The sequence below is a fragment of the Chelonoidis abingdonii genome, chromosome 6, assembly GCF_003597395.2.
Source record: "Chelonoidis abingdonii isolate Lonesome George chromosome 6, CheloAbing_2.0, whole genome shotgun sequence".
NCBI classification, from domain to species: Eukaryota; Metazoa; Chordata; order Testudines; family Testudinidae; genus Chelonoidis; species Chelonoidis abingdonii.
This window is the reverse complement of record NC_133774.1, coordinates 45,124,730-45,147,988: the sequence shown is the minus strand read 5'-3', so window position 1 is coordinate 45,147,988 and position 23,259 is coordinate 45,124,730. Positions and strand designations below refer to the sequence as shown.

Below are 23,259 nucleotides of genomic sequence, written 5' to 3'. Positions count from 1 at the left end.
ATTTTTAAAAAAATTGTTCAGAAAATTTTGTTCACAGAACAAACATTTTCATGAAAAATTTCACAGGACATAAAAACAAGAAGGAGTCCTCTAAGGTGCCACTAGGACTGCTTGTTGTTTTTGCTGATACAGACTAACATGGCTACCACCCTGAAACAGGGTGCAAAACAAAAAAATTCATGAAAAATTTCAAATGAAATAAAAACATTTAGTTTTTGTTCAAAATTTACTTACCTTTTTCCCCACTATCTCTACCCTTTACTTATGTAGAGTAGCCCAGCCATGAAATCCTGCATAGAGTAAATAAAGGAGTAAGAGGCACCTGAACTATAACTCCCATGAGACACCATGGCAAAATTTCTGAATCAAACTATTTTGGTTTTCAGCCAAAATATTCCAATTTTTTAAGTTCTTTTTGCAATCTCCTCGCCCCCCCAAATCAAAATTTTTCCTGGGGGAAGGGGATGGGAAACCACAACATTTTCTGCTTAGCTCTAATTTTGGAATTGCTACTTCCACTTACAAATGAAACCAAGAAGTGCATTTTTATTGGGTTTTCTGACTTTTTACGATCCTTTAAATACTTTAGTTAAATATTGGGCAAAGATTCTGCTCCATCTATATTTTATTCATGCTGTTTTTCCCAAACTGGTTCATCCACCCCCATTTTATTATGTGTCTAGAAAGTATATTTTGGAAATTCTCTCTAATGATACAGTCAACATTTTTGAAATTATTTTACTTTTGTATCTTTTGAGATCTGCAATGAAATGGCTTCTATTTGGAACAAGTTACAATTGAAATAACAGAACTAAAAAATCCAAGATGACACATGGCAAAAATACTGAAAATCACTGTTTGATACTAACTTACAGAAAATGACAAAAGAACAAAAGTTGCTAGAGCACAGAGTACTGTGATAAGCCCACCTCACTTGGACTGTAAACAGAGTTTGCATGAGAAGTTTGAATACAGCTGAAATGTTCTTCTGTTTACATGGCCCTGTGCTGTTAGAAACTTTGCTAAAGAGAAAAGGAAAATGGAATCACCAAAACCATTGGCCTTCCATAACTGTTTTTTTATTCAAAATGAAAATGATTGTGCCTTAAATCGTCAGCTACAAAACCCTAATTTTCTGAGCTCCAGGACTGATGCTCCCTGGCATTGCTTGATTAGCTGAGCCCTTGATTTCATACAGGTTTGCAGGTGTTCCTGGAGATCATCATAAAATTGGAATTCCACACTACTGCCTTTGTAAAATGAATATTTGTTATTCTGTGGGTGAATATATTGTGTACTGCTTATAAAAAAAAACACCTGTGCATTTTCCATTAAGGTCAATGGAAACCTGTGAACTTCCTAGTCCATGTAAAAGGTAAATGTTTTAGCATTCAGTACTTCATATTTTACTCCCCTGTTTCCCTGACCTTCATTAAGATCAGAGGTTGCCAACTCACCTTTAAGGATCTGCACATCTTCTCTCCTCCTTTCTTCCCTATCTAATTTCTTCCTTAATTCCTGTTGCTTCTTCTAATCCACGTAACCTTTGACTGTGTCACTAGAGAGTCATTGTGGCATTGGCTCAAGAATTATGGCTGCCTTTATAAACGTATTTATTAGCAGCCGTTTATGCAACCAAGATATGTCTGGAACAATCAGTTACAATGGTGTTCTTTCCGTTCCCATTCAGATCAGGACAAGTGTCAAATAAACATGTGCACATTCTTTGCTGCTTTTGTTGCAGATTATCTGCAGGCAAGAGATTATGTCAGTTTTGAGAAGACAACCTATTCATGCTGTCATAGCTGGAGGGATAAATCTAAAATTAAGGGACAGTTTATCTAAGATCTATTTCCAGCTGTCCTTGGTGTGCTGGAATTTAGCTGGAACTCTGTGAAATGGTAACTTGCTTTCATGTAGTAGATTGAGCAGTGGTCTCCACTGAAAATATAAAAAAGTCCCAAATTCCCCGGCAATATCCATCCGGTCACTCCTATTAAAGATCATTCACAGCAGATTTTGAGATCGTTTAACTGTCTTCAGTTGGGATATTCGTTCCTTTTGGTCATGGAACTCATACTTTAATAGGTGCTCCCAGGTGATCAGTCGTATAGACCAACATATGGAAGGAACAGCAAGTGAGTTGTGTGCTGGGGATTGCTGTAGGGGAAAGGGAAGGAATCCTTCTGAAGCTACAGAACAACCACAAAACAGCACTGAGATGGCAAGGGCCTCTTGAAGGGGCAATGGCCATTGGATCCATATAATGGCAGGTCCACTGATCCTTTCCCAAGCCTCTCTCCTCACTTGATATGCCCAGGCCCTGACCCACTCCTGGTGTAACAGTGCACAGGGAATGGTGTGTTGCTATGCTATACACCATAGTGGGTGCAAACTCTGGTGTGTCCTTCCCTATTCCTGCCCACAGAACCACAGGAGTTCTGATATGTCTTAGGGAATGTCTATATTGCATTTAAACATCCGTGCGGGTCTATGTCAGCTGACTCGGGCTGCAGGGCTGAAAAATTGCGGCATAGATGTTTGCGCTTGAGCTGGAGCCCAGGTTTTGGGACTCTGCCCCATCGTGGGGTCCCAGAGCTCGGGGTCCAGCCTGAGCCCGAATGTCTGTGCTGTAATCTTATAGCCCTGTAGAGCAAGCCCTGCCAGCCTGAGTCAGCTGACACGGACCAGCCCCAAGTGTCCAGCTGCAGTGTAGACAGACCCTTAAGTTCCAGGCTCCATGCTGGAGGGGCAGAGAGTTATTTAAACAAACATCAATGGAGGTCAAATTGTAGTCACCCTGTTTAGTCTCACCAAAGTCAGGTGAGTTAAGTGAGCAGGAGTTACCACTAAAGGAAAGACAAAAAAAATATTATGATCAATTTAAAATCTATATAGTTGCTAAGCATAGAAAATAATTGTCATGTGTAACTAATACTAATTGGATTGCAGTTTTAGGTCCTGACCCTGTAAACACTTGTGCCTATAAATAATCTCATGGATTTCTATATGGCTATTCCTTAAAGTCAAGCCTACGTGAGAGTTTGCAGGACTGAGGCCTAAATGTGTATCCCTTCTCTTTCTTTCTCATAGAATTCATGGGTTCTAAAAACAGCTATTGGCACATTTGGTCTCACTAAATAGTGACGTGTCTTACGGATGAGGAAAGGGAGATAAGGTCAGGCAGTTTAACATGCATTCAGCTTAGAAATTTGCCAATTTTGACTTTGCTAATGATATTATTACAGTTTCCAGCGACCGTCTCAGATGCAGAGAATAACTGAGGCTGAGAGGCAGGTTGGAGAGGTCCAGCAGCTGTAGTTTATGTGGCTCTGCTGCCAAATCACGGACGACAAAGGCTGGATTAATAAAAGAAGACAGGTTGACATTTATAAGGAGAAAAAGCAGAGAATTCCATTTACCTGGGCAGCCAAAATGCAGATGACGTTGACATTTAAGGGAAGATAAATATAAATAGCGTCTTCCAAAATTAATTAGTAATTTGTAGCCATACTCTTCTCAGTCTAAACAACTAAACAGAGTGCAGACAATTAGAATACATTGTCACCTTCTTCTATGGCAGCACAAAATGGAGGAATTAGGATGCCTTTTTTTCCCTGAGACTGGGATTTGGGGATTCAAATAGTGACACCCATTCACCAGGACAGATTGTTGCATGATCACAGCCCATTTGTATTACTATCCAGCAAACAGAGGCAGCTCCAGGCACCAGCACGCCAAGTGCATGCCTGGCGCAGCAAGCCGCGGGGGGCGCTCTGCCGGTCACCGCAAGGGCGGCATGCAGGTTGCTTTCGGCAGCATGCCTGTGGAGGGTCCGCTGGTCCTGCGGCTTCGGCGGACCTCCCACAGGCTGCCACCGTATTTGTAGGACCGTGGAACTCCCGCAGGCAAGCCGCCGAAATCATCCTGCCTGCTGTGCTTGGGGCGGCAAAATGCCTAGAGCCGCCCCTGCCAGCAAAGGAGTGTGAGATGATTGGAGTACATGAAATACTTCATGGCTGTAAGAATGATGAGACAAGTGATCAGTTGTTGACAAAAACACAAAGAAGGGGAATAACTGATCTGAAGTGAATATATTGCATTAAAAACTATATGGCACTGTAGGTTGTTGTATTAGTGTTTTGACTTGGTTGGAGCTTTAAGATTCACTAATAAAAACCAGAAGCTGCTATTATAGTGTTTGCTGTACTTATAAACTTCATCACACATCGATAACATTCAATATTAATGCCAAAATTTTTAAACCTGAATGCCTAAGTTAGGCACCTAAATCCAAATAAGTGACCTGATTTATCACCTGCAGCTCCCTTTGACTTCTGCACTCAGTAGGGTTGGGTAAGTTAATATCTGAGTGGTAGCTCTAGGATTTTAAAAAGGGTTCTTTGGTATAACGAAATGAATGAGTGAGGTTGTTAATAGCATGATCCTATTCACAAGTGCAGGTTAGAAAAAGGTTTCGTCTTGAGGTTGTAAGAGCTATAGCACAGCTGGGTATGGTACAAGAAGGACAGGATACAAACCTGGGTAATTTGTAAACCCAAAGACAAACTATTTTCATGAAGTTAGATTTTCTTTGTAAACATTCAGGAAGATTATATTAAATAGGGACTTTGAAATTTGGCAAGGGGTGTGTTCATTCACCCAATCCAGCAGAATACACGTCTTTTACAGACTAGGTTAATCAATACAGAAACTCAAAGGTGCAGAGAGACTGTAGGATTAGAAGGGAAATTTCACCATATGTTACAAAGCATACAGAAAAGAAGTTTTAAAGAACAGCATTGTGCATCTGTCAGATATTTTTATGTGAAACATGGCAAAGATGAAAAAAGTTATTCTATTTTTACACTTCCGAAATGACCAGGCTCTAATTCCTACTTTTGCTAACTGCTATGGTATCTTCACTTGGAATATCTGTCTTGCTGAAAACTTTAATGAGGAAAATACAAGACCACGGGAAGCTGTAAATATTTATCCTGGGTTATTAAACTTTACCAGATATGGATTTTGTAGTATTATAGAAATTAGAGAAATAAAAGGCCCAGGTCACTTTTTGCATCTTTCTGCCAGTGCCAAATCATTTTCTCTATTATGTTGCATACATTGTGTGATGGATTGAACACCCCCCACACACACTTGGGACGCCACCTGATGTACTGGGGTTTCACTGAGCCTCTCCTGTTCCACCAGCTAGGGTTCCCTCTCCCTGTTTAGCTGAATTAGGCTCTCTTGCAGCGCGCGCGCGCGCACACACACACACACACGTAGGGCCACACCCCGCTGCAGAAACAGGCTGAAGTCAGCTCTGTGTGAGAGGGCTCCCCCAGCACTCAGGTGATATTTTGGGAGATAAACCCAAAGGTATATTGTCCTACGCTGTATAGAAAAATCTGCTCAGTGCAAGCTCATAAAAATTCACCCTCTTCCTCTATGTGAAGAGAGAAATGCACACCTTCTTGCTCCTCCCAAGTTAGAAATTGCACAAACTGGGTTCAACAATAAACAAAACACATCTGATTAACTATAAAAGGCTGATTTTAAGTGGTTAAAGGGATAGCAAACAGAACAAAGCAGATTACTAAGCAAATAAAACAAAACATGCAAACCAAGCTTGATTCGCTAAAAAAATTGGCTACAAATAGCAATGTCTCACCCTAAGTATGGTCACAGGAAGATTACAGAGAGTCTTGCAAGCCAACAGCACTGGCCTGCAACTTTAAACTTCAGGTACTTCCACTCACAGACTGGACACCCTTCCAACCTGGGCTCAGCTCTTCTCCCCCCAGTTCAGTTCTTGTTTCCAGGTGTTTCCCCAGTGTCTCTTTGGGCGGGGAGGCAGAAGAGAACCACAACAATGTCACTCCCCTGCCTTATGTAGCTGTTGTGTGTGGTGGGAAACCTTTGTCTTCCAGTGGAAAAACACTGGCATTCCGGCGGGGGGAGGGGCGGGAGGAAAGGAAGTGGTCCAGTACCAGGTGTCTCAGACCCATGTCTCTGTAGGGTTGTAGCAGCCATTACTCCTAGGCAGTCTGGAGCACTCACAGGAAGACTAAACTCTTTCACAGTCTGTTGTCTTTGCTGTCTGGCTTTTTCATTGTACCTGAAGGGCTAGTTGCGGGTGATACCCAAAGTAGCACATTTGAAATACAGATACATGATCAATATTCCTAACTGCAGATACAGAAATGATACAGGCAAACACATTGGATAATCACATTCAGCAAATTATAACCTTTCCAATGATATCTTACATGAGCCATCTTGCATAAAATATATCTTAGTTATGCCATACCCATATCATAAGCATATTTCCATAAAGAATATGGAGTGTAATGTCACACATTGTAGCCTAATTTTAGATAACTCCAGAGATGGGGCTTTCCCTAATTTACCTTGAGAAATTTTATCTGACATTCAGCCTACATTTTCATTTGCTTAGTTTTATTCCTAACTATGATCCACCTTTGTGGGTGGACAACTCTATATACCTCCTCTGCAATGGTTACATTCTTTTATATGTAGACAGTTATCTTGTCATCCAGCACAGTTTTCAGTCATCTTCATGGTCTGTAATCCTCATTTATTCAGCTTAGGTATTTGCCTGTTGTTGGAGGAAGAGGAAAGAGACTCATTAAGAGACTGATCAAATGTCCATTGGCATCAATGGAAAGTGTAATTATTGGGGCATCTCAATGCCGGAGTACACCAAACTGCTAGGGTGCCAGTAGTGTGCCAGGTGTACCACAACTTTGAGGCAAACACTGAAGGTGTTTCAGCAGCAAGGCTAGTGGGTGATAGCCCTGTAACCACTCAGACACACAGCTCAGTGAAAGGGTATTTTCTGGGTGGCAGGAAAGGGGAAAATTGTAAAGACACTAGGTACAGAGGGTTAAACAGTTACAGCTTAAAGTTTGGGCTCCTGTGGGCAGTCTGATCAAAAGTGGGCCTGGTGCCTGGTGCCCTCTCCAATACAGACTGTCTTCAAGCAAATAGGAGCTTGCAGATTTCTAGGCCACGCTCAGTTGGTGTCTCTCACTGGGGCCCCTCTGCACTGGCTCCCTGCCCAGCTGCTGCTGCTCCCATCCTTAGTCCCTCACAGACCTGCACCCAGCTGTAATGGCCAGCAGTCACAGCCTGTTCCATACGTGGCTGGGCATACAGTTCCTGGGGATTCTTCACTGCATCTGGCTTTTCTAGGGCTGCCATCTCTGACGTATGAAAAACTGAGACATCCAGGATGATGCTGAACCCATAAAACTAGACAGCTGGCAGTGTATACTAAGCAAGCTTAAAGATTTCCAAGGACAGTTACCTGAAAAGAGGGACAATCCTAGGAAAAGCTGGACAGATAGCAACCCTAGGCTTCTCTGCAGCTTGGGGCTTGCCATGAGATTGCCACTTCCCTCCAGATCCTGGCCACTTCCTGATCTTTCCCTTTTATTGGCCAGGGGAAAAGGAGGTGAAGAGGGGATGGGGGCTGATGGGAGTTGTAGTCCCGTCACAAAAGATCCATCCCAAAAGTCTCACACAGATTTCAGGGGCTGTTGAATCAGGTATTTTATTCACACACTTGTTTTATTTCCCCGAACAGCATCAACATGATAATTCAAATTTCCCTGTCAGTAAAATATACTTTTTGCAACCTTCTTGAATCATGATCTATGGAACTGGAGTCAGATTCCTTAGAAGGGCTGTTATTGACAGGACACCAATGGAACAGGGAATATGGGGCATTGTATGAAACCAACTCAGCCACATAGCCAGAGCAGTGCACAGAGTTTAAGAATGTTCCACTTGTTCAACTTAACCAGCATTCGGCTTCACTCTTTGCTAATGAAACATGGTGGCTTGTTGTTTCAACTGTGAGATCTCTGCAGTGCGATAGCTGGTGATGAGCACCATGAAATTGGTCTGAAGCCCTTCAGAGCCCTGGATTTTGCAGACACAAACCTAACCCAGTAGTGGAAGCAGGAGTTCAAGCTCTACACGGACCTGGCCATGTAGGAGGAAGACAATAGCAAGAAAGTAAGACTGTTACTTTGCCTTATTGGGGAACAAGGCAGAGAGATCTGCACCACTCAAACTCATTCCTGCCTCAAGCTTCACAGCAGTCCTAGGAGCCCTGATAATCTATTGGTCCCCAATGCAGAACGAAACCATTGGGTGGCACAGGTTTTTCACTAGAGAGCAATCTGAAGAACAGGAGATAAAATCCTGAAAATTACACAGGGGTCTAATAGACTCCTTCATTCAGAACAGGTTAGTCTGTGGCACTTGGGCTCACCACCTGCAGGAGAATTGGTCCGGGAAGGTGATCTCACATTAGAGAGATGCTCTGACATGGGGCATGCAGCAGAAGCCTACCGAGAAAGGAGGAAGCCCTAGAAGGCACAACACCCCAGAAGAACAGTGAGACAGAAGCAAAGGAGAGCAGGTGGTCAGGGTGCCATACCTTGAACAAACTACAGAAATGGGCCTGTGGGACAATGTTTAGACTCAGATCCAAATTCTTCCAAAGTTCAGAAACGTCTGATCCCAGGTTTTGGTTTTGGGTTATTTAGAGAAAATAAAGTCACTGCATTTCCCCCCATTTTAGGAAAAAAAGACATCATTTCTTCCTAGATGCTCATAATGTAGATTTCTCCCTGTTTCTGTTATAGTTTGTTTTCCTGGAGCTAGCGGAAATGATAACTATCAATCTGTTGGGTAAATAATGCTGATGATTCTGCATTCGGAAAGGCAATTTTGAAGAATAGGATTTAATTTATGACTATGTTTTGATAACCAAGGAAACAAAGAGGACATATGCCCAATTTTGATCTCACTGCTACTGGCTTTACACTGTTTCACAGTGGTGACCAGATGCCTGGATGGGCTGCACTGAGAATGACACACTTAGGGCAGACGGCAAGAAATAGGGCAGACAATCCCCTAAGCTGTTGATTTATTCTGTAACTAGATTCACCAACCCAGTAACAAAAAGCTTCTGCAGTACCACACTGGTTAGCGAGAAGCCAAAACACAGTCCCCCATTAGGCATTCCACCCTTTGGCCAATCTAGACAGCCACGTCAAACATAGTGAGGAGCTATTGAAAACCTGATTGATCATATGCGAGGTTCAACAATCCCAAAGGACCGGACAGTTATCCCCAGGTCAATCAGAGTCTCAGATCTTACCCAATAATCACAAGGATGCCAATCCTTTAGTAACTGAAGGTTTAATAATAAAAGGAGAAAGAAAGAAGAGAGTTACAGATGGTTAAAAGATCAATATACATGTGTGTAAAGTCCTTTGGTCAGTTTCATAGCAGTTATAGTCCAAAAGGCAGTCCAGGTGTAGAGACTATTTGCATCCTTCCATGCATTTTCCAGGGTATTCCAAGTATTTATTTGGAAAATCTCCATCTTATGACTTATACTTTCCCAGTTCAAAGTTTAAGCAGACTAGAGATGGGAGGATCAGGCGCGAGGCTTCTCTTTTATAGCTTTTTTAGCAGTCAGACAAACCTCTTCACAGAAATTGTCACAGCAAGGCCTTAACCTGAGGAAGAATAGGCCATGCAGATCACTTGTGGAATGCTGCTTTGAAGCTGATTTTCTATTTCCTATTCATACACAGATAAACTAGTTACATTCATTCACATAAGGCAATTAGCTGGTCTCCCATTATAACATAGATAGTTAAGCTGAAGACAATGTAGAGAATATTATTAATTTCCTGCAATATCTTATATGTTTGATCTTGAGGTTAACTGGACACAGTTACATACATAATTGTGGCAATTAAGACATGAAAGGAAATTAGCATCTACAAGCTATTCTGGTTACATTGTTAAAGTTCTAACAAGATATAGTTAAATGCAGACAAATACACTTAGCATCTACCCTTGATTTCTATTACTTCAAATGAATGAGTTGATGATTGCTAGTCTAGTACATCTCTTCGAAATTCACGTAGTGTTTTGATTGCAATTGTGATGCATCCTGTTAAGTTGTTGTGGATCATGCACAGGTTGGCTGGTCTGTCAGTGTCACAACAGCTCATGTGGTTACAAGTGCTGGAGACAGGAAGGAAGGTGTGATAACAATACATTGGTAGAACTCTACAAACATCTGAGAGGCAAAGAGAGATCTGACTGCCAAGATGGCTGCAGCCTTGGGTGGCGAGGTCAGGGGTAAGCTCTGCGAGCTTGTAAAGCTGATATGCTGGTAGATCTGCCCTGTGATCACCTGAACTCTGATAAGGAAGTTATTCTGCAAAAAAAATGATGGATTCAGTGGCACTATCATCTGATTTAGAGACAGTGGCGAGATCTTGATTTATGAGCCTTGTTCCTGTGGTGCCCGTGGATTTGAGCTGCAGAGGACAATAAAAGACTGATTTTCTTTTTGGCATTATTGGAAAACAAAGGAAGAAATGGGGGAAGAAAGGGATGCAGCATCTAAGAAGATATTTGTTTCTTTACCAAGCCTTTTTTTTGTATATATATCTATCCCAAAAGGTTTATAGGGAATTACTTGAGAGCAAATTTCCATTCATAGCTTTCCAGCATGGAGGTTCACAATTTAGGAAAGCACTATATCAGTAGATCCTGGGGGAGTATTACTCAGAATCACAATGGAGGTACTTAATTGTTCAGACAGCTATCTAAGTGAAGCATTATATTATATTTTACACACACACACACACACACTATAAACTATACATGAGGAATAATTTATGGGTTAAGCATATAGTGAGTGTGAACTGCACGGGAAATTTGGAGATTTTACATGCCTAACCAGCAAATGTAACTTTGATATTTTAAGGAAGAAAATCAGAAGTTTACTTGTTGCAGGGCAAGACATACATCTGGCTTTGGACTTTCCCATGATAAGGAGGACACCCCACCCACTTCTGAAAGAAGAGGAGAGAACTGCGTCAGCTTTTACTGGAAATGCTAACCATGTTAATACTAAGTTCTGTTTTGTTTGTGCCCTAATCGCTGTCTGGCTTTTTTCAGAAAGAAGGGTCATCTGCAGCACCGCTCTGACGTATCTGTGCTACCCTATGGCATAATGCAAAGGCCCAGAAGAACTGAATTCTCATTAGTAATGGGTGGGGCACTGCTATAGATTATTTATTCGATTTTTCTGTATCGATTTATTGTCACTGGCAATGTAACAACATAAACAGGGAAAGAGAGATAGAGAGAGATTATTAATCTACTATTCACAGAAACCAACTAACTAGCTATATCAGTAACTTAATCTTTTATTATTCTACAGACTGTTCAGTGTTCGAACATAAAAAGAGAGAAAGAACCAAGACAATGTAACATTAAGGCACTATTCCTTCCTCCACTTATAGAGTCCTTCCTCTTTAAACACTTCCTGAAAACAGAGCTCCCGAGTTTATGGACATTGCTCTATATATAATCATAGAGAAACTTCCCTTTTGTGAAGCTAGTGTAACACTGTGGGCCAGAGTCTGTCCTCTTTACTCCAGTGCAAGTCTAGGGGAACTCAGTTTACTCCAACAGAATTAACCAGTATTTGCACTAGTATAAATGAGATTGGAGTGTGCCCAAAAGATTCACTTCAGCAGTAGCAGCACTAATTTTTAGCCAGAAGGGGATAGAAGAATGCTGAGGTAAGATTCTTGATCTTGAGAAAGAGCAGTGCATCATATTGGGAGTACGTCTCCCTGCCTACAGGAGTGTGCCATGAGTTCAGGAAAGACACAGGAAGGAGAATGGTAACACAAAGTGAAAGGAGGAGTGGAAAGCCAGGCTACTTGAATCTTCCCACCCAGTGATCTTGAATACCTTCTTGGGGCATATGACCAAGATGGAGGTCAGAAAGATTAGAGAAACCTCATTTTCAAATGCAAAGGCACTTGTCTCCTCCAAAATATTAATGAACACACATTTAAGGAGATCCCATATCACCTGAAAGATAGCACCCTTTTCCTTCTGCCACTGACTGATGCAGACAATGTAACAAAACTTCTTTTGGTGATTTCAGTGGCCTTCAAGAAATTAGCAAGTGACCACAGTCCCTTGGCTAATGAAAGGTGTCCTTACCTCACAGCGATTATCATTACATTTATCACCTTTGTTACCAGTCCCAGAAGCCAAGAACTGAATGGGCTGAAGGACAGAATGGGCTGTCACCCTCAGAGGTGGCTGAAGGGAGGTGAATTGATGAGGTAGTGAGGAAATATTTGCATTGATGCCTGCCATGTTGCAACTACTCCAAAGAAAGAAGACCTCAGTCTCTCAGACTGTCACTCTAGCATCTTCCACTATTAGTAAACTATTCTATGAAGATGTAACTAATTACACTGATCTCTTAAGAGGTGTGCATCTGCTGTAAGAGGAAATGCAGGATAAAATGAATGTTGCAGCAGCTTGGTATATGAGGTGCTGCCTAACTAGGAAACAAATAGAAGGAAAAAAGTGTAAAATATATAAAAAGGAAAACCACCAACAATGTATTTTTGGCTGATTTTTCTTGGCTTGGTGAGCTTTCTATCATGCTGCACAATGACATCATTTGCAATATCAGGCTTTCGGCTGCCCAGTGTCAGACTGTAAAGCAATTTCCACTCTGCTGTAATACTGGTGTAACTTCCAGACTTTTCATGTTCAATATTCAAACCAAACAATTAAAGATTACTCCTCTCTGCCTCCTTCTGTTTTATTCCTGTGCTGTTGGTGTCACCAATTATGTGATTGGAGCCAACTTTTTAAAGAGATGACTTGGACAAGGGAGCGCATAAGGAGTGACAGTCTGAGGAATTGCTACAAAGCCTGCTACAAAGGAGAGTGATTATTGCAAATAGACATGGACAACACATTCACTAACTTTCTGGACAACAATTATGTGCAATCCCATTCCCTTCCAAAATAATAACAAAAGGTAAAGATCAGTGTGATGTACTGTCAACAATTTAGTTTATCCGTAATAAAATGTTAGTGAGCAAAAATCAGGCTGATTGACAGCGGTCAAATAAATGCAAGCTTAAGCTATATGCCAACTAGATAGAGCTTCTATGGGCTAATACTGAATATGTGACATATGTGACACTTGCTGGTCTGAGGGGAGGAGTCAGAAAAATGATTCAATAGACATAAAGTCTCCAACAGTGACTCCCAACCATCCCCATGACCCTCCTTGTCTCTTTCTCTAGTTGTCTCCTTTATATCTTGGGCAATGGTGCTGAATCCTGAAGAGACCATACTTAGTATATGCTATGTCAGTGGTTCTCAACCTATTTACCATTGTGGGCCACATATACAGTCCACAATATGGTATGTGGACCACATTCAGTATTACCTGTATGGCCCTGAGGATCTCACATGGGCCACAGGTCTGTGCTGATTGGGCCACAAGTGGCCTACCGGCTGCAGATTGAGAACCACTGCACTATGTAGTCATTTCTGGGGAATGAATCTGGAACACAAATATCTGACCTAGAATTTTATGGCTATGAGGCAAGTTGAGTCAAAAATGCATAGATAAGTCAATAGTTATTAAAAATATCAGTTGAGTCTGATGAAAAGTGCATAGTACAGTGGAATGACCGTGAATGAATGAAAGAAAAAACTCAAGACTACTTCTTTTGTTGTGACAGAATGAGATGAGCTTAGGCGATATTAACTGGTAAACAGAGTGATTGTTATTCCTGCTATGTTGTAGATGACTGGGCTCAGAAGAATAATACAAATCATAAGGAGATGTCAGTGTCTGTAACAGAGGTAATTCTGAGCCAGAACTAGCCTGCTGAAACAGTTTCAGTAGAAAGCGATTTGGAAAAGACGGCAGGGGCAAAAAATTAAGATCAGCTAGTTTGAGTCAGGCTGCCAACTTCATAAGCACCTTGTTCTAGATCATGTGAACTGGCATAGCTCTGCTGGCTTCAATGGAGCCATTCTGCTTTACGCCAGCTGAGAATCCTCACGGCCAGCTCCAGGCCCCAGCACACCAAGTGCATGCTTGGGGCGGCATGCTGCGGGGGGTGCTCTGCTGGTTGCCGGGAGGGCGGCAGGCGGTTCCGGTGGACCTCTAGCAGGCATCCCTGTGGAGGGTCCACTGGTCCCGAGGCTCTGGTGGAGCATCCGCACGGAAGCCTGCGGGAGGTCCACTGGAGCCGCGGGACCGGCTAGCGGCAGAGCGCCCCCCGCGGCATGCCGCCATGCTTGGGGCAGCGAAATGGCTAGAGCCGGCCCTGAGAATCCTGTCCCTAATGTTTAACCTGAATTTTAGCCGCAACTTCTCTGCATGTGACTGGAGCAGAGATCTTGAGTTTACAACCTATATTGACATACTTGCTTCTTCAGACAAACTATGCACTAGAGGCAATTTGCAATGTCACAGATGGTTAAGCAGCGGGAAGAGAGAAACAGGCAGCTCTGGACGCTCTATCAGTATGAGGTAATTCTGGATGAGATGATACGGTGCTGTAAATGTTCCCCCTCTGTAAATGTTGCCTAAGGAACTACTGATATAACTGATCTCATAGATCAGAATGGTATTGGCTTAAACAACTTGTCCTTTCATTCTGATTTAGGAGAATCAGCATTCATTACTGCTTCTTCCACACCACACCCACTACCGCTGTATTAACTATGGCTCCAATTTTGGCTGCATTATTCAAAGGCAGTCTTGTTTTGGATGATAATTTATGCAAGTAACTAGAATAACACATGTACAAAGTGTAGTCATCACATTGTTCTTGAAACCCTTGCTCTAGGAATCTCCTTATGTGTTTTATTAAAGTTCAGTGTGCATGATGTGCCTGGAATATGAAATAGGCACAGAAGATAAGTTTAAATAAATGAAATGTTGTGAATGTAGCTGTCACGCTGGCTGACCAGGTCATGGTAGAGTGTATTCAGGTCAATTCACTTGTATATTAAATCAAAGCCATTGTAAATGTATAAATGTTTTGGGTGTTTAAATGTCATAAAAAGAATGGGATGTTACTTGTATTGTTTTCACTTGTATATTCCTGTCATAATGTAATAGCAAACATTTATAGGGTAAATACCTTTGCAACTAAGTTACCCACCAAAGAAACTTTATGAAATGCTAATGAAGGATTAAGGATTTTAACAGAAAATGCTAATTTCAAAGCCAGTGGCCATTATGTGTATGGCTGGGGGTGAAAAGTCTAAGTGCATTCCTCATCCATCGTCATCAAAGGAAAAGCCCACGTGGTTAGAGACACTGTCAGCTTGTCTTCTGTGAGAAGAAGATATAAATATGGATTTAAAGAAAGATCCTTTGTCTCTGGACTGTTTGCTTTCTAATAGGCAGAATAACTGAAGAAGAAGATGGAGATCCCCAGAGTTATTCTGAGTAACCCTGGAAAAGACGTTTGGGAAATGGGTGTTTATTACAACACTGCCACCATTTGGAGTTACAAACTGTAACTTACATGCTATTATAGTTTACTTGCTTTAAACTCTCAATAACTCTCATTCTTTTTTCTTAGCTAATAAACCTATAGTTAGTTTAGTATAGAATTGGCTGCCAGTGTTATCTTTGGAGTACCAATTGATCTGGCATGAGTGACTGGTCTCTTGGAACTGGGAGAAACCTGATGTGGTGTGATACTAGGTTTAAGTAATCTTTTATCACAAAGTTCAGTTTTCTGGTAGCAAGATCGACCGGAGAGGCTAATGGGACTGTCTGTGACTCCATGATAAGACTGGGGGGGGGGATAGCTCAGTGGTTTGAGCATTGGTGTGTTAAACCCAGGGTTGTGAGTTCAATCCTTGAGGGGGGCATTTTAGGGATCTAGGGCAAAAATCTGTCAGAGAATTGGTCCTGCTTTGAGCAGAATGTTGGACTAGATAACCTTCCAACCCTGATGTTCTATGACTAGAGTTATGTTGGTATAGTAGTCCAGAAGCTCACATTTGTTACTGGCTTGGTGAAATCTAATTCTAGAACATACCACCAGTTTGGGGGTTCTGCCCTTGCTTTCTGACAGTCTGCCCTGAGAAAGTCACTCACAGCTGTGAGCTACTCCAGACAGAGTGACAATAGCAAACCAGCCCCTTTCCTGTTCTCATGGTATGCTCTGGTTCATGGATCCTTAACCCGGAGTAGCCACAAACAGATGTTAGTGGATCATGACTATCTTGCCTTTCCTATATTTCTAAAAGGGTTGTGGGTCCTGGCTAGAACTCAGCTAGTTGGGAGAGGAGACCTGGTATGGAAGAGGTTGAGGATTGCAGCTCTAGCTCAACCACATTTTTTGGACTAGATGCAGGAATTACTGGATAAGATACTGTGGCCAGTTATACATGAAGTCAGAGTAGATGAGCATAATGGTCACTTGTGGCCTTAGAATTTATTACATTTACTATGAAATTCACTGCCTGGTCTCTTTTCCAGTGAATCTTTACAAAATTTCTTTCCTCTGGTCAGTGTAATGATTTGCTGGGGGTGGCAGAGAGTACAAACACAAGACATTTCATTAAAATAAACCCTCACACTCTAGATGTTTTACTGTGACCAAACTGTGACCTTAAATTCCTCCTGACTGTGTCTGACCATCTACTCACTCTGTCTCTCTCCCCATCCCTTCTGGGGTTAGTGAACAATAGGTTGCCTTTTCCCAGAGTGGTGTTCACCTCACAAAAATAATTAGTCCGTTTAATCTTGACATTTACTGCTCTCCTAACCATGGTAGGTAAAGGTCTTCAGCATTATAACTGAGTACCTACTTCACCACCATTAGTACAAATTGGCCTCACTGGGACTGCTGACAAGGATGCTAAGGACTCAGTGGACATAGAAAAATAATTAACTTCTCACTTCCAGAGGAGAGCTTCCCAAACCAGGGTTGAGTGGGTGGGGTGGAGAAGCTGGCATAGCAGCTGCCCCAGCTATATTTATTTTATAGCTAAACTGATGTCTTCAGTTTCTAGGACTGTCATTTTAATGCCTTCCATCATTACTCAAGTACCACAACTGAAAAAAAAATACTAGACCCAGTGCCTTTTCCCTCTTTGGACCCATGGGAAGCAGTTATACAGACAGGCATAATTTTAACGTAGGATGGAATAAAGCTGAGCAATATGATTTAAGCAGCCTGTGTATAGTCTGACTCATCACAGAATATTGGGAGGAAGGGAAACATTTTTTCAGGTTCAGTTCAAATGTTTGAACTCAGTGCTCTGAGAGTGAAGTGAACTGCAGGTGACCTCAAGTGAAACCTGGGGGGGGCTGATGCTGCCAGGAGGAGAAACACTGCTCGGTTTTCTTCCACGCTTGAAGCAAGTTCAGAACACTCGGTGTACACTGGGGATGAGTTGGTTGTTTCATAAAATGAGAAGATGCTCCAGATATTTAAAGACTTGCCTTGTACTGAGGGCTCCTGTTCCAAGAAAGGCCGCTTTCTACTCCTCTGGTTTGTAGTTTACACAATGCTCCTTCATTTTCTCACATGGTGGGTCCCTGTGCCATTTATTAGCCATTTCCTCCATCAGACTCACGGAACTCTTTCATCATCTTGTACGTGAGGTGACATTTCTATGCACAAGTTGGATTATATTTTTCTTCTCCAGTTTGGGTGCGTGAGAGGCTGTACGTACAAAGCAAGGGGAAGACATGGAGGATAAGATTAAAGTTAATAGGACGAGTGACAACAAATTTCTGGCTATGTGCATTCTGTGCAACTTTAGTAAAAGGATACAATCCTTTGCCATAAATGGCTAAACTGGAATCATGAACAGCAGCAAAACACTTGCAATTTTTTTAGCTTTTTCTTCCTTCAAGTCATTTGAATGGTAGCTTAGAACGTCTTGCAATTTATAACTGTGCTGCTATTTAGGAAGTTCCCAAGTCTCCTAAACTTCACAAATTGTATTTTGGATTATGAGCCATAATGTGTCCTTAAAGGTGCCTGTAGGGGACTACGGAAGACTGTGTCACGGCCTAGCTAGGGTGTCTCTGCTTTCTCGGCAGCCTTGTGAAGAGCCCCTGCTTGCTAAGTGGCCGGTCATTGTAGGACACAGCATGCCAGTTATAACTTGCTTTTAACTGGTTGAAACCAGTTTGTATGGCCTTAGGCCAAAGGGCGGACATAGCCTGTGGGAAGTCCCTTTTTGCATATGTATGAGTTGCTTTTGTATTGTGTATATATAGCTGTATGCTCCCGGTCCGCCTTTGGACTCCGACCCAGGCCGAGCTGAGCTTCGGTGCTGGGTTCCCCGCCTAAGTGACAGCAACGCCCAGGGTCCCCGTTGCGGATGTGTCACTTTACCTTCATTAAAGCCAAATAACTCACTGTGTGTGTGGGCCTCGTCCTTGCAGAGCACTCAGGCACGTAACATTGCCCATGGACATGAACTGACATCAGATGAAGACACGCAGGCATAAGCAAGCACGCTCTCTTGAGTTAAACTCAAATTGCAATTTCTATCATAAACTCCCCTTTACAGTTGTTCAGAACTTTTTCAGCCAAGATCTTTTCTGGGTGATTTTCTGCCATTGCGGGGTTTCTTGTACCATCCTCTGAAGTATCTCGGCCTGGCCTCTGCCAATGACAGTATATCATACTAGTTGGACCATTGACTTGACCTGTATGGCAATTCTTAAGTAACTATGTACTGGTGAATTCAGTAGGATTGTTCACAATGGAATTATTCACACAACTTAAAGTTGCAGGATCTATCCTATAATTATCACAGTTATGTGCCTGCTGGATGCTACTGGCTAAGAAGAAACACTGTTCCATGACCCAAATTATTCCCCCCCCCCCCCGCGCAAAAATTATATAGCAGAAGTAGGTGAAATATGTAACTTCTGTAATGGACTTTCCATTAAACCATGTTTACTGTCAGCAAGTCGTTAGGTTCTAAAAGAAAGCAGGAGGGATTGAAGAATTTTGGGGCATGTGATATGCATGTTGTTGAAGTAAATGGCATATCACATGCCTGCTTTTGCGCTGTGGTGTGCCGACAAGCTGTGCCATGTCAACGCTAGTTTATGGTATGCCACAGCCAAAAAGCAGGTGGATCACATGCTTTTCATTTCAATAGCATGCACACCACATGCCATGGCCCTCTCTCATTTTGAGTTACTAATGTCTATTCTGTTGTGTTCTCCCTCACATGGTACCCATAAACACGTTGTCAGCAAGACAAAAGCATATGTGGCTCTGACATCAGGATTTGTGAACAAGACACACGTCCACACAAGTGATTTTGTGTATTAAACTTTTCCATCCACACTTGCTCACTAACAAATGCACTCTACAAGTAACACTAGCGTGACAGAATGAAAATGACCTGTGGATTGGATAGCAGTCAGCTATGAGGCCTTTTTATACCACTCCCTCCCATTCTTGGTACAAAGTTAACTTGTAGGAAATAATGGAAATATGTGAATGGATGTTTAAGTGGTACGTGCAATCCACTTCCCAGGGATTCTGGTATCCAGAGAGGATTAGATGATTACAATCAGAACAAGGATTGCAGCAGAAGATAGCAAACAATCTGGGGGACAAGACAAAACTGACAGGTAAAAACTGTGAACATAAACCAGCACAAAACCAGTGGAACCATAATATAAAGCCTTGGGTGGAGGGCAGAGAATCAAGAGGGGAGGTGAAATAATGTAAATTATTCAGCACAAGAGTCTATTTTTTCAGTCTCTCTCCACCCGCCATGCTTGAAATACCCATTAAATATATTCAGTTTTGACATATAGTCAATTAGGTACTTTTTATTATACAGGGAAGGCACTTAAAATGTTCCTTTCCTCTAACATATTATAATTGTATATTGTCTCTTTAAAGGGATTTTCCTAAGAAACATCTTGTCAAAGTTAGTTACAGATCTGAGAGGATAATTCACAGTGAATAATTTACTCAGCACATTTTGCCTCATTTTCTGTTAAAAAATTGTCCAACAGCCAATTGTGATTTCCTATACTTTATTCAAAATGTATTTCCAGAATGTTTTGAGAATATTATATTTAATCTGGAATAATGATAGTGCATTTGGTACTTCGTATTTAAGCTGTGTTGGTGAGTTGTTACTGGAGCTGGGCAGACTATTCGCAGTGAACTAGACCAGCGTTTCCCAAACTTTTTTGGCCATGGAACACTTTTTAGCCTATCACAGAACACTTATAATATTAGATTGTAGTCATTTGGTTTTCAAATTAAAAATTGCGTTATTTATACTCAAATATATTTTATTTTATAAAACAAAGCAAAAATACAAATTTAAAATAACTTGAACTAACAATTTTTAACTGGAAAGTGTGTATAAAGTACAAAAATCAAGTGCAAGACTCAAAATTAAAAACAGTGTTCTACTTAAAAAAACTTGTTTTTATATATACACAAACACCAAACAAATTAGATGTTTACTAAGAAAATCTATTTTTATAAACAGAAATACAAATTTGGATTTAAATGGATTGGTGTTTCTGCAAATTTTCTTAATATTAGGAATAATGCTGGAAAGTTGAATCCTCATGTCAGGCGCAGCATCAAGTCTATTCCTATATTTGGTTTTTGTTGCAGTATGATACGAAAATCCCGTCTCACACAAATAAGTTGTAGCAAAAGGAAGGAGCACTCAAACTGCACGTTTAGCCACGTTAGGGTACTCTTCTATTAGGCTGCTCCAAAACTTATTCAGCGGAAGATGATAAGATCCTTAAACTTTTGTTTCAAATCAGAGTCAGAAATTAAGTCAATTAGGCCCTCATAATCGTGTGCAGTAAAGCCGACTGGTTTGGCTGTAATAACAAATGGATTTCAAACCCAAGCATTATCATCAGTAATTGTAGAAAAACATTCTAATAAAGAGACCTGCAAGTCATGTTAGTGCTGTAAAATGGTGCTGGAAACTTCTTCATGGACTGTAGAATTTATTTCAGTCAGAAATTCATGTACTGTAGGGAAGCAGTCGAAGTTATTCTCTTCTATAGAAGATGCCCAGAATTCCAGTTTCTTTTTTAAAGATGAAATTTTATCCATTGTAGTAAAAATAGTCACATTCTTTCCTTGCAGTGACAGATTAATTTCATTTAATTTTGCAAAAATATCTGCAAGATACTTTTCATTAGCCATGAGGAATTTGTCAGACAGTAATTAAACTTTTGTCCTGAATTATCTGAAGTGAAGAATACTAGTAGTTCACTATGAAGCTCAAAAAACCTCACAAGCACTTTTCCTCTGGATAGCCACCTCACTTCTGTATGTAAAAGAAGCGTTTTGTGCTGACTACCCATTTCCTCACACAAAATTTTAAAAAACCTGGATTGAAGTGGTTAAGATTTGACAAAATTGATGATTTGTATTGCTTCATCGAGCACAATTTTCAGATATGCTGGTATTTTTTTAACTGTAAGTGCTTGTCTGTGAAGAACACAATGACTCTTGGTGCTTTCTGGTGTCACATTTATGATTCGTGTTACAGCTTCCTTTATCTTCCCGATCATTGCCTGAGCACCATCAGTACATACATCAATACATTTTCCCCAACTAATTTCATGCTTTCTGATAAAATTGTTGATGCAGTTGAACATTTCTTCTCCAGTTGTGTTGTTTTGCAGAGATTCACGTAAGAGCAGGCACTCTTCAATAATATTATTAAATCTATATCGGACAAATACTAGTAGCACAGCAAGTCCTGAAACGTCAGTGGACTCATCTAGCTGCAATGAATACTCTTGGCAAATTTTCAGTAGGCAAACCAGCTTTTTTTCTATGTCATCGGAAAGATCTTTAATACGGCGTGCAACAGTATTATTTGACAACTGTATAGCATCAATTTTTTCACCAGACTGCTTGCTCAACATGCATGTTACAATATCTTTCATGCAAGGCTTGATAAGTGTTTCTTCAAAAGTGTGAGCTTCTCTGGCAAGCGCTATTTGGTAACTTACTCTATAAGATGCCTCTGTTGCACTTTTGTTGTCTGTTTTAGCAATTTTAATCATCGAAAGTTTACAATTTCCAGGTAAGTCACACTTCCTCTTGAAAAAACTTATATCTTTGTCTTTGTATTCAGCATGCTTGGTTTCCAAATGCCTACAAAGTTTAGCAGGAGGCAATGAACTGTTTCCTAGTATTTTGTTGCACATGACGCATTGCGCATCAGGAACATCTTTATTTTCAACACACGTAAAACCAAAAGACAAATAACTTTCATCATACTTTCAGTCTTTTAACACCTGTTTCTTCTTATTTTTTGATATACTTCAGTGAAACTTTCACCTTGGATAACTCACTAGTACTAACAGATTTTTCAGCAACAAAAGACTGCAATTGTACATCCTCACTTTGAAGTGTCATAATATTTTGCTTGTTTATTTTGGCCACAGTTGGAGTACCAGAAGAACTTGCTTTTCTTTTCAAAGTTCCTTCTTTTAGCCACAAATCCATGGTGTTATGTTTAGTAACAATATTTAGAAATACTGATTTTTGTCAGATTTTGTTTGTCACAAATATTTATATTGTTTCAAGCAAAGTTAGTTTAGTTGTGCTTATCGCACACACAGTAAACACCCACAGGTTTGAATGTGTTGAGTGGATATGTTATACTCAACAGGGCCTAAAGAGAATGGCGTGTGCATACCACTGCCGTTCGCACAGCCTCGAGCAGAAGGGGTATGATGTCGCTAACTGAAACGTGCCCAAAAGGGGTGGATGTCAACATGCTTGTGTGCTATGTTCTCTTTACGCCATGATATTCAATATGAGATCTATCAATAAGCAGAAGAAGAGTATTATGTTAAATTATAGTTATTCAAAAAGAGTTGTAAACTACGCTTCAAATATGCCAAATGTAAAATTAAAAAAAAAATTAAAGACCCTTTTTTTAAATTATGATTCTTTCACGGAACACCTACTCACATCATGCAGAACACCAGTGTGCCGCAGAACACAGTTTGGGAAACACTGAACTAGACAATCTATTTAACAAAATATCGTATTTTCTGTTTGCCAGTTATCCAAGCAACATGTTATGATTTTCAGGAATTTGCTTATTTTTCACCATATTCTATGAATAGTTTGTGTGAACCAATTTCAAGCAATAGCTTTTTCATGGAATGATAAGTATGAATCTTCAGTATTCATATTGCACATCTAAGCCACTTGGTTGTGTTTTTGTTCCCTGATTGACAAGCTTTAGCTATAGAAAGAACGTCTTCCAGTCACGAATTATCAGCTAATATTTGTATTTGTTTGACTAATCCGCTGTGCAGACGATAATATG

General features: G+C 40.9%; 1 pseudogene; it reads right to left on the bottom strand.

Annotated features, from left to right (window-relative positions):
- LOC116839324 (zinc finger BED domain-containing protein 5-like) overlaps positions 1–22,424 on the bottom strand; it is a 28,297-nt pseudogene extending 5,873 nt beyond the window's left edge.
- Positions 22,425–23,259: the final 835 nt, after the last annotated feature.